The following is an 11,495-nucleotide window of genomic DNA, read 5'->3' on the forward strand; positions in this document are numbered from 1 at the left end:
ATCAAGGACTTTTCAGTCTCTCATGCTCTGCAGTGAGGAGCAGCACAAAAAGCCAGGAGAAAGCAGACAGGACCCCTGACCCAAACTAGCCAAAGGAGTATTCCATCCCACAGCATGTCATGCCCAGGATAGAAACTGGGGGAGTCACCCTGAAGGGATGGGATTGGGTCAGGCTGGGTATCGCTCAGTGGGTACTGAGCAATTGCATTGGGCATCACTGCTGGTTAGCATTATCCTCTCTCCTGTCTAGTTTTATGCTCTGCCCCTTTTAAACCACAACAGCTCTACAGCAGCAAAGTTTGCTGTACAGCTCTTCATAGTGATTTTAGCGATAGAAGATTTTACCTTTCCTGTTGTTACTCTGATTCTCAGCCTACAACTGAGGGTTGCTATTTTGCGGGGGGGTCTTGTCTGGGGCTGGGGCAGGGTGGGGGCTGGCCCTGGCAGTCTGCCCTATCGGGTCTGGCCGTAGGACTGCATATTGAGTCGGTGGGATTTGTGCTCACAGTAAATAGCGCACAGTGTAGGGAACATAGGAATCTGGTTTGTTTTCTATGCGGATTGAAGTAAAAGGAAGCACTTGGCGGGATGGAGCCATCCCTTTCTTCTGCGGTTGTGGGATGAAGGATGCTGCGAGCGTGCCATGTGCAGGGGAGCTCAGTGTGGCTGCTGCAGGGCTTGAGGTTTGTCTTTTACTGAGACTGAACCTACGGCTCTGGCAGCAGAGGGCAGAGGCTGGTCCCCCCATGGCCACTCCCAGAGCACCCCTGGGTGCCCAGTGCCATGGGCACGATGCTGCCGCCATCACAAAGCCGTGGTGGTCGCTGTGGAGACGCCCATTGTGACGGGGCCCCCACGCTGAGCGTGGGCTATTGAAGGAGCCAGAGCCCTGCAGTAACCAGTGCAGAGGAGACCCCTCCGTCGGGAGGCTGCATCTCCCGTGGCTGCCCTGCGCATCCAGGTACGGGTTCTTTGACTTTGCCATGCTGTTGTAGTGTTGGCTTGAAACACATTGTGGGTGCGTGCTCTAAAGGGAGGAGAAGCTGTCAGGAGATGTGCTGGTGCCATCCCAGCTGTAGGAGCAGGGGATGGGTGAGGAGGAGGCGCTGGGCTTGTTCATGCGTTTGGAGCTGAGCTCTGCCTGCAGAGGTGCTGGGGGCGAAGCAGGAGCCTTCTGTGTGCAGGAGCTGCTGGTGTCAGAGGTGCTGAGAAGGTGTTAGGGCACGAGCAGCCCCTGGGCAGTGCAGCTGCTGGTGCTGTTGTTAGCGTCAGGACAAACACATACCCATCGGAATGGTTATATGAGGTGCTTTATTAAGGCGCCGAGAACCAGGGGTACGCACCCAAATCTGGTTCTAACCCCGTCACATCGCGTTCGCAATTTATACGTTAGAAGTTTCGCAATAGGTATCAGGGATTGCTTCATCAGTCCTTTACGACATCAGCCTCTCCTGTGCTTGCACAGCCCCCTCTGCTGGTCGTCCTGATGAAGTAAAGAGTCTTCCTCACTCTGTCCTCTTTTTACCTTTCTGTTCTTTGGACAAATCCCAACCATTATGTGGATACAGCATTCTCTTATCTTCCCTTGGTATGTGGTTCAGGCTTACTTAATCTTTGGTTCTGCTAAGTTGGAGTTTCACTGTATATTCTTTTCTACACTACTTTTATTATACAAGGTTATATTTGTCTCTATTCCTAAAGCCACCATTGTAGCGTTTAGTTATAAAGTAGCTAAGATACAAACCAACACAATTGCAGTATTCATTGTATGAAGCTTCTCTATTGATTTATGATTTCTAAACACAATCACCTACTGGAACAGTACCTAAAATACAGAACAGCAAAGTTACAAAATTTTAACATATGTACAAAGGCTTTCTTTGCAAACTGCAAACTTTTCAAATATAATCACTGCTAGAACGGTTCCAGAAATTTTCACTCTCCTGTAAATCTGTCACTGGGAGCTCAGCACAAGGGGACCGGCAAGGCCCGCGCAAGCCCACTGGGCATTGCGGAAGGCAGGAGGGGTGCTGGCAGGTTCTAGTGATCCCTGTGCCAGGCATTCCACAAGTCACAGAAATCTCTAAACTGAAAAGCAAGAAAAAAAAATTAAAAATAACTTTTATCTGTTGCCCTTTGCAATCTTCCTGCACTCGGAATCCTAAAATGTGCTGTGCAATCTGCAAGGCTTGACAAATCCCAAAGGTTTTCATGAGCCCCATGGTGTATTTGGGCTGAGTCCATGAACCTCAGGTGCTGAGAGGAGACTGAGGAAACCTCTCAAAAGCCCTGACCACAGCCCTTGGAGAAGTAGAGCCTGAAATCCTGAGAATGAAAGTTCTCCCCATAGGCCTTGATGAAAGAGGCAACTGCCATAGCCCAGGGCACAGAGGCCTTTTGTTCTTTTGGGCCTTTCAGCCTTGCCAGAATCCTCACTCATCTCTGCTGCAGGCTGTCCTGCACTGGCACATGCCTGCACCTCTTTCCCTTCAGGCTGTTGACACCCATCTTGCTTTCCCACCTGGCTCTCACCTGGCATTTCTGTACCTTCAGTCACATCTCTGCATCCATTGCTGTCTGCTCCTTGAAACACAAAGCCATGGGCTGAGCCAGACTCCCTCTGGGTGACCTCTTGCACCACAACTCCACATTTGAGAGACATTTCTCTTTCCTGATTTTGAGTCTGAACCTTCCAAGCTGCACTTTGTAGAGGTTTCCTTCTCTTCCTGCTAGCAAGAAAATCTCCATCATCTCTGAAGTCACATTTCAAGTAGTTGTAGGCTGCTGCTATAGTGTCAATTCAGCAGGTGGAGTGAATATCCCTCAGCAAGGCCATCTAAAGGAGGCTTCTAGAGGAATGGGTGATGCCATCAGGATAGAGAACTAAGCACCATGGGAGAGCAGTGGGAAAAGGGAATGGTCTGGATTGAGAACTTCCTGGCAACAGCCAGAAGGAAAGGTGGTGTCCTTGGGTGCAAGGTATCCCATGCTGTGGGGACAGGGCACCTCATCTGGGACAGCTTCCTGCCTGTAGCACCCTCTCTGCTGTGCACACCCCCCTCTCTGCCCGCACCCACAAATGTCTCACAGAAGCTTTGCACTTCCCCTGCAGCAGCGACCCCTCACTGCAGGAGGTTCCTGCATTCTCCAGGCTCAGGGATGGATCCTGCATTCCAGGCAAGTTTGGGTAGTGCAGGAAAGGCAGACAGGAAGGTCGGCTCATGGGGCATGAGGAGCAGTGTTCAGGCACACCCAGCAGTGGGCATTCCCCATGGGCCACGCTGAGGCCTGTTCCCATGAGGGAAACTTCTCAGACAGCCTCTGCTTTGTCCAGGCTCTGCAGCCACACTCCAGGAACACCTCCTCCTCCTCCACCTACAGACATCAACTGCTCTCCATTGCTGGGCTCCATCCTGCTTGTAAGGATTGGTTAAAGCCCTGAACCATCACCTTGCTTCTTGCTGACTTCCCTCCACCCTCCCTCACTTCCCTGCACACTGCTCATTGCCACCAGTAACTCACTGAAGAGTTAAGAAGCTCTCAAGGCTTTCCTCAGGGGGTGACCATGTTTCTCCATTGACCATTGATGGATCCATGGAGTGCCAGGTGTGAGGTTCCTGCACAGGCAGAGATGCTCCTGGGCAGAGCCCTGCTGCCGGGAGGGGTGTGCAGGGCAGAGCTGAGCACACAGCCCATGGGATGGGCTCTGGGAGCACTGAGAGGGAGCAGAGCTGGGCCCAGAGCAGCAGCTCCTGGCAGGGACAGCTCCAGGCAGCAGAGACATGGGCAGGGAGTGGGGGGAAAGTGCAGCCCAGGCCTGGGGAGGGTGCGTTCAGGCAGCTCTCTTGGTGTCTGGCACTGGAGGTGGCTGCTGGCCATGCTCTGCTGGGCACAGTCCTTTGCTTCTCCCAGGAGATCTCCGTGATCTGCCCTTTGAAACCGTGCTGCCCTGCTGTCAGCACAGGACAGGTGTTTGTGGGAGTTCTTAAGATCAGTTTTTGTGTGAAGGTATCTTACAAAAGTGGTTAAAGCACAGGGCAAATGGGAAAGAACTCTCCTGGCTCTGTACGAAGCTACAAAGTGGTGAGAACTTCTCCCCCTTTCAATACTCTTCAGGTTTTCAGTCATACAGAGAATGTTTTATACCCTAAAAAACAACCTCAGCAATGTTATGCCAGTAAATAAATAACAGTCAAAATGACTCTAAGGCCATGCTGAGCCTCTCTTATGCAGCCCAGAATCATCTGAGTCATGAGTACAAGTAGAGAACTTTAAAATCAAGTTGGATTTCATCTGACATCCGTTGTGAACATCACAGCTGGGCAAAGCACTGCTTCACAGATGAGTCACATCCAACCTGGCCTTGAATTCTCCCAGGGATGGGGCAGCCACAGCTTCTCTGGGCATCCTGTGCCAGTGTCCCACCATCCTCAGAGGGAACAGCTTCCTCTGAATGTCCAAGCTAAATCACCCTTTTTTCACCTTAAATCCATTCCCCCTTGTCCTGTCACTGCACACCCTTGTAAAAAGCCCCTCTCCGGATTTCTTGTAGGCCCTGCCTAGATATGGGCAGATTGCTAAGATGTCTCCCTAGAACCTTCTCTTCTCCAGGCTGAACACTCAAATCTGTCAACATGTCTTCATCACAGAATTGCTTCAGGCCTCATGGCATCTCTGTGGCGTTTTACAACCCCATCATTGTAGGATCATAAGAGAACAGAGGTTGGAAGGGATCCCAGGAGGTCTCAAGTCCAACCCATCAGGAAGAGAGTCAGAACAAGTGGTTCAAGGCTTGATTCAGTCTGAGTTGGAAATCCTCAAGCCAAAGAATGCACAGCATCTCTGGGTGGGTTCATGCAGCACTTGCCTGAGCCTATGGGAACAAGGTTTCCTTCTGTCCTGGCTGAACCTCTCCTCTCTCACTTTCCCCCATTGCCTTTTGCCCTCCCAACAGGCACCATTGTCAGGAGCCTGGCTCTGTATTCTCCATGCCCTCCTTGCCAGTACAGGCAGCCAGTCCCCAACAGCCTTCCCTTCCCAAGATCTCAGGTCCCCATCAGCCTTCCCTTCTCCACGCTGGACAAGCCCAGCTCCCACAGCCTCTTCCCACAGGCACTGTGCTCCAGTCCCCGCCTGTCCTGAGGGCCCGTTGCTAAACCCATTGCTGCTTGCCAATAGCATTCCTGAACTGGGGATCAGAAACCTGGATGGAGTATTCCAGAGCATCCCTTCCCTTGTTCTCCTGCCGTGCTCCTGGTCATACAGCCCGCCATGCTGCTGTCCTCCCTTGCTGCCAGGGCACACGCTGCCTCCTGTCCAGCTCCTGCCCACCCAGACCTTTCCCATGGGCTGCTCCCAGCCAGGCAGCCCCAGCCTGGGCCATTGCAGGGGAGTCCCCTGCAGGGACCCCTGTGTCCCCTGCTCTCCTGCCCAGGACACCCTGAGAGCTCTGCAGCCCCCCCATGCCATCCCATCTCCCCACACCAGCACAACAGCCCTGGCCCTTGGGCTCCCCAAGAGCTCTTCCTGCTCCAGGCACAGAGCAGCCATCCCAGAGCTGGAGCAGCCAGAAAGCTGATTTCATTCCCCTTCATTCCTGCCATGTGAGGACATATCACAGAGGAGAAGTTGCTGCAGGATCATTTATTTCCCTTAAACACAGTGAAAAAAACCCACTGACACAAAGACTGTGGGTCACACAACACGAGTGGCTACTTAAGAAGCACGAGATGAAAACTGACATTTCTATGAAGACAAAATCATCACAAATTGAAACAGGAAACCAAATGTAAAGAAAGAAACTCCGACGTGGCCTATCATGACCTACAAGGGGAGCCCTTTCCAGGTTAAAGCAGACAGTGTATGGCTGCTGAAATACATCCAGTCACCAGCTTCCTCACAGCATCCTTGAGCTCCTGGTTCCTCAGGCTGTAGATGAGGGGGTTCACTGCTGGAGGCACCACTGAGTACAGCACTGACAGCACCAGATCCAGGGATGGGGACGAGATGGAGGGGGGCTTCAAGTAGGCAAACATACCAGTGCTGACAAAGAGGGAGAGCACGTCCAGGTGAGGGAGGCACGTGGAAAAGGCTTTGTGGCGTCCCTGCTCAGAGGGGAGCCTCAGCACAGCCCTGAAGATCTGCACATAGGACCCCACAATGAACACAAAACACCCAATAGCAATCAGGGCACTAAGCACAAGAAGCCCAACTCTGCTGAGGTAGGAATGTGAGCAGGAGAGCTTGAGGATCTGGGGGATTTCACAGAAGAACTGCTCCACAGCATTGCCTCGGCAGAGGGGCAGTGAAAATGTATTGGCTGTGTGCAGCAGAGCATTGAGAAACCCAGTGCCCCAGGCAGCTGCTGCCATGTGGACACAAGCTCTGCTGCCCAGGAGGCTCCCGTAGCGCAGGGGCTTGCAGATGGCCACGTAGCGGTCGTAGGACATGGTGGTGAGGAGAGAAAACTTGGCTGACAAGAAAAGGGAAAGAAAAAGATCTGTGCAGCACAACCTGTGTAGGAGATGGCCCTGGTGTCCCACAGGGAATTGGCCATGGATTTGGAGACAGTGGTGGAGATGCAGCCCAGGTCCAGCAGGGAGAGGTTGAGGAGGAAGAAGTACATGGGGGTGTGGAGGTGCTGGTCGCAGGCTGTGCTGGTGATGATGAGGCCGTTGCCCAGGAGCGCAGCCAGGGAGATGCCCAGGAAGAGCCAGAAGTGCCAGAGCTGCAGCTCCCGCGTGTCTGCGAATGGCAGGAGGAGGAAGTGGGTGATGGAGCTGCTGTTGGCCATCTGCTGCCTCTGGGCATGAGGCACTGTCATAGGAGGAAAAGGCAGTGACAGGCTAGGACAGGAGGGATGTCAGATACAAAAGTTCAATTTACGCACTCACAACTTTGAACACTTTCGGTCTGCAGAGGAGAGTCTCAGCATGACTTGGTCATGATTGTCTCTGAGGTTGGTTGGTTTGTTTGCTTTCCCAGTGTCACACATGAAGAGTGGCTCTATTAGGGATAAAATTACTGAGTTCCTGAAGGCAACTGTGAAGAGTCTGAGCATGGGACAGACAAAAGAGTTCAACTGTCTGTGGGTTAGTGCCTACTCAAGGTTGCTGCAGAGTCCATCACTCTGGTTCTCAGCTGCTCTGCAATTTCTAGAGAGACAGTCAGTTCCTTGCCCAGCAGAGCATGGCCAGCAGCCACCTCCAGTGCCAGACACCAAGAGAGCTGCCTGAACGCACCCTCCCCAGGCCTGGGCTGTACTTTCCCCCCACTCCCTGCCCATGTCTCTGCCGCCTGGAGCTGTCCCTGCCAGGAGCTGCTGCTCTGGGCCCAGCTCTGCTCCCTCTCAGTGCTCCCAGAGCCCATCCCATGGGCTGTGTGCTCAGCTCTGCCCTGCACACCCCTCCCGGCAGCAGGGCTCTGCCCAGGGGCAGCTCTGCCTGTGCAGGGTCTCAGGAGAAGCTCACACAAGTCCTGACAAGACTCTCGGTGCCTTCTCCAAAGCAGAGAAGGAAATTCCCAGCTCCCACTGCTCAACCTGCCCACCAAGAGTGGAAAACATCAGAGCTCAGGATCCTTCCCTATCAGGTAATCGCTGCCTCAGTGTCTTTCAGAAGGACCCTCTGCAAACATGCTCAGAGTGATGTGGAGCTCTGAGCAGCCCTGACCCACACAGCACCCTCTCCAGTGCACAAGAACACTTTTGCTTCCCTGCCAGTGGTTTTTCCTTACTCCCAGCGTCTCTCCCCCAGCACTGTGGGGAGCTCCCGTGCAGGCTGAGTGCTGACCCTGACAGGCAGCAGAGTCCCTGCCCCTGCACACAGCCCCTGGGCTGCAGGCACCCTGCTCGCAAGGACAGCGCTGGGCACCCCTGCCTGCACACCCACATTCACACCATGCAGCCAGCCCCGGGACAAGGGACCTGCCTTGTCCTGTCCCTCGCATGGTGCAGAGAGAAGCCCTGCTCTGCAGCACATCCTCCTCCTTATCTACACAGAGAAACCAAGAGAGTCCTCCTGACAGATCCCATGGCCTGTCTGAGGCAGCAGCTTGAGGAGATCCCTCCAGGAACTGCAGCTGCATTGCCCTGCACCCAGAGCCTTACCATGCACAGGGCTGGGAAGGTTTCTCCTGCAGGGAGCTCTCAGCATCCTCCACTGCCAAGTGCCTTTAAGCTCTCTGAGGCTCGCAGGTCTCCCCTGGGTCCCAGCTCATCAGGAGAGGTCCAGCCCAAGGTGGCTCTGCCTCTGCCCCACTGGGCTCCCTCCAGGGCTCCGTGGGGCTCCAGAGGAACCTCATGGTTAACAGCATGAAGCAAGCACTGATGTTCCCTCCCTCAGCTGGCAGACACACTGCCTTTCTGCAGTGTCATTTCTTTGCTGAGAGATGCAGTTTGGTGTGAACAAAGTTTCTCAGAATTACAGAATCATTTAGATTCAAAAAGACCCGTAAGATCAACTCCAGCTATCAACCAAACACTGTCAAGTCCACCTCTGATCCATGTCAACAAGTGCCACATCTCCATGTCTTTTAAAGGCCTCCAGGAATGGTGACACAACCACTTCTGTGGGCAGCCTGTTTCTTGTCCCATCATTAGAGCAGCCAGACAAGGACAGGCTGGAATCTCCTTTACCCTTGCTGATGGAGTGGATTCACCCTGGTTAGTTGAGGCATCTCCTCCTCAGTCTGTAGGCCTGGGGCTGGAAGGGGACTCGGCTCTCTCCCATGAACACCACAAACCCACAGGAGGTAGGATTCCTCCTGCCTCTGGTCAGGTCTTCCTTGAAAAGGCACCTACATGAGGGAGCTTTGTCTCAGCATTAACATTGACTGGGGCCAGGAATGAGGTGTCTGGGTGCAAATCTCTGGTGACAGTTGGCATTACAGGGCTGGTCAAAGTTATGTGCAAGTTATAGAGACAGGCCAAAGATACGTGCAGGCTGATATAGAGACAAGACAATGTCGTTGGGAATATTCTTGTAAGCGCTCAGAGGCATCAGGCATCAGTTGCTATCAGTGATGCCAGGTCTGTCCTTTCTGCCACCCTGCAGCTGCAGGCATTGAGTGAACACAAAGTACATCACTGCAGGGTCTTTACTCACTCCCTTGATGATTCAGCTAAGGAACAGCCCAAGCATTTTAATTGTGTTCCTGGGTACATGTGGCCTTCAGAGACAGCATCCTTTATGCACAGCGATGGGTCATAGCAAATCTCAGACAAGCTCAAACAGGAATTGAAGAGCACCAGGATGAGATTCTCCTACTTCAGGAACAGTTAAAGAAGAAACAACACAGGACCACCACTAAATAAAGCAAGAGTACATGCAAGTAGATCTCAGATAGCCTATCTCCTCTTTGCCTCAGTTACCACCAGCAAGATCTCTCAGGACTTTGTGCTTTGAGAAAGGACCCTGGATGGGAAAGGGGAACAACCAGCACTGCATGGGGATCAAGTCAGGGGTTAGGGTCTTTGCAGACTACACCCTTACCAGTCCATGAGACCAAAGGGGCAGCATCCAAGGTGCTGAGAGAATGTTTTTCACCAAGACCTGCTGGTCTGTTGCTGTCCCAGGAGAAAATGCACTGGACTCTGTGAGGCATTGTTTAAAATGCTGTTCCCTAGATCTAGCTCTGTAAGGAGAGAATTGTAGAGGTAGTCTCATGTCCCTTTGATGGCTGGAACCCCAAGAGATGTAGCATGGAGACAAGAAGGATGAGGAGGGTGGATGCCCCCTGCATGAAGGGGAAACTTGGATTTCTGGAGGTCCTCTGTGTGACAGGGAACAGGTTGGGTTGGCTTTTGTGACTGAGGATCAGAGGAGTTGGTGAGAGGGACATTGTGCTCACAGTTACAAACTACTTGCTCAGGGAGGGGAAACAGAAAAGGTCTTTTGTCAGCAGCTAAGGAAGCCTCCAGGCTAATGAGCAGGTTCCTTGCAGGTAATTGCCCTGGCAGTCCTTGGCCATGCAAAGCAACAGGGTGCAACAGTGTGGAGGGTCTTGGCACAACCGGTTAACACAGGTGCAGGGCAGTCCAACAAGGTTGATGCACCATGCAGCCAGCCCCGGGACAAGGGACCTGCCTTGTCCTGTCCCTCACATGGCGCAGAGAGAAGCCCTGCTCTGCAGCACATCCTGCTCCTTATCTACACAGAGAAGCCAAGAGAGTCCTCCTGACAGATCCCATGGACTGTCCAAGGCAGCAGCTTGAGGAGATCCCTCCAGGAACTGCAGCTGCATTGCCCTGCACCCAGAGCCTTACCATGCACAGGGCTGGGAAGGTTTCTCCTGCAGGGAGCTCTCAGCATCCTCCACTGCCAAGTGCCTTTAAGCTCTCTGAGGCTCACAGGTCTCCCCTGGGTGCCTGCAGGCACTGCCCCAGCCCTGCTCCTGGCCAGAGCTGTCTCTCTGCAGCGCTGCCCGCTTGCCAGCATCTGTCTGCATCCCAGGAGCCCGGCCCAGCTCAGCAGCAGAGGCCCAGCCCAAGGTGGCTCTGACTCTGCCCTGCTGGGCTCTCTACAGGGATCCCTGGGGCTTCGAGAGGAACCGCATAGGAAAAAGCCTGAAGCAAGCCCTGATGTTCCCTCCCTCAGCTGGCAGACACACTGCCTGCCTGCAGTGTCATTTCTCTGATGAGAGACAGAGATTGGTCTGCAAAACAAGATTTTGTAGAATCATGGAACTGTTTAGGTTGGAAAAGACTGTTAATAATATTCAGTCCACCATTAACCAAACAGCGGCAAGCCAACACATTAAACATGTCCCTTAGAACATGTCTTTTATAGACCTCAAGGGACAGTGACACAACCACTTCTATGGTCAGCCTGTTTGTCCCATCTTTAAACTAGACAGTCAGGACAGGACAGGCTAGAATGTCAGAAACCAAGTAGAAACCAGTCAAATCGGGGGGTACTTGGTGGATAGCAGCAGTGCAGTGATTCCTGCAGACACCTTCAGAAAAACAGAACAAGGGCAGATGCCCCAGTCTAGGAAACAATTACAACAGCTTATGTGTCCTCCAGGATACTGGAGGAAACATGGACCTGGATTCTCTACCATTGCTCACCCACTGTACTCACTTTTCTGAAAGGGAAAGCCATGGGAATGGAATCCAGAGCATGAGGAAGCAGGAAATACCTAATACAGGAATTAAAACCGTACCAGTCACTTGGCCTGTACACCCCCACCACCATCCATAGTAGAATGGGGTTTTGCTGAGCATGGCTCTTCCTGTGACCTATTAAATTGGCCCTGATGGACCAAAAAGAACGTTAATGTTCAAGTCACCTCTTTCAAAGACACTGAACTGAGATATTCTGAGTGGGAAAAGGGACTCTTGTCTTTAGTCCCAGCAGTAAAACACTGAGAAGATTGATCAAGAACAAGCAGTACAAACCATCCATTCAATCCATTCAGTTGACTTGACAGTATCCCAAAGGGAATTGCTCCTCAGGATGGAGTAGCACAAACCCACTGGCAGAAAATGGCATGCC

General features: G+C 52.7%; 1 pseudogene across 1 annotated transcript; it reads right to left on the bottom strand.

Annotated features, from left to right (window-relative positions):
* Window positions 1–5,846: 5,846 nt before the first annotated feature.
* On the bottom strand, window positions 5,847–6,793 carry LOC308232746 (olfactory receptor 14A16-like; annotated as a pseudogene). Its single transcript has one exon. The product of its transcript is annotated as an olfactory receptor 14A16-like (transcript).
* Window positions 6,794–11,495: the final 4,702 nt, after the last annotated feature.

This window comes from Psittacula echo, assembly GCF_963264785.1.
Source record: "Psittacula echo genome assembly, contig: SCAFFOLD_33, whole genome shotgun sequence".
In the NCBI taxonomy this organism is placed as follows: Eukaryota; Metazoa; Chordata; class Aves; order Psittaciformes; family Psittacidae; genus Psittacula; species Psittacula echo.